We start from the raw sequence: 275 nt of genomic DNA, 5'->3' as shown, positions 1-275 counted from the left end.
ATTTCTCCCTTCATCGTCCTCCTCCTCTGTTGTTTATCCAAATTGCCTTGTGGTTTCTGTTAACAGAATTACCAGTGCTATGGTTTTAATAGTTCGTATTCATGATGGGGGCATCTGATCCAGGGATGAAGTTAAATATAACCCTGTCTAGTGTAAGGAGAAGATTTAATGGGAAATGGTTGGCATTCTTTCTTCCTAAAGGCACAGAGGAAGAGAGTGAGTGAGACGTGTATACACACACACACACACACACACAGAGAGAGAGAGAGAGGGAG

The sequence above is a fragment of the Gavialis gangeticus genome, unplaced genomic scaffold (genome assembly GCF_001723915.1).
Source record: "Gavialis gangeticus isolate Ggan-Ray unplaced genomic scaffold, GavGan_comp1, whole genome shotgun sequence".
NCBI classification, from domain to species: Eukaryota; Metazoa; Chordata; order Crocodylia; family Gavialidae; genus Gavialis; species Gavialis gangeticus.
This window is presented reverse-complemented; position numbering follows the sequence as displayed.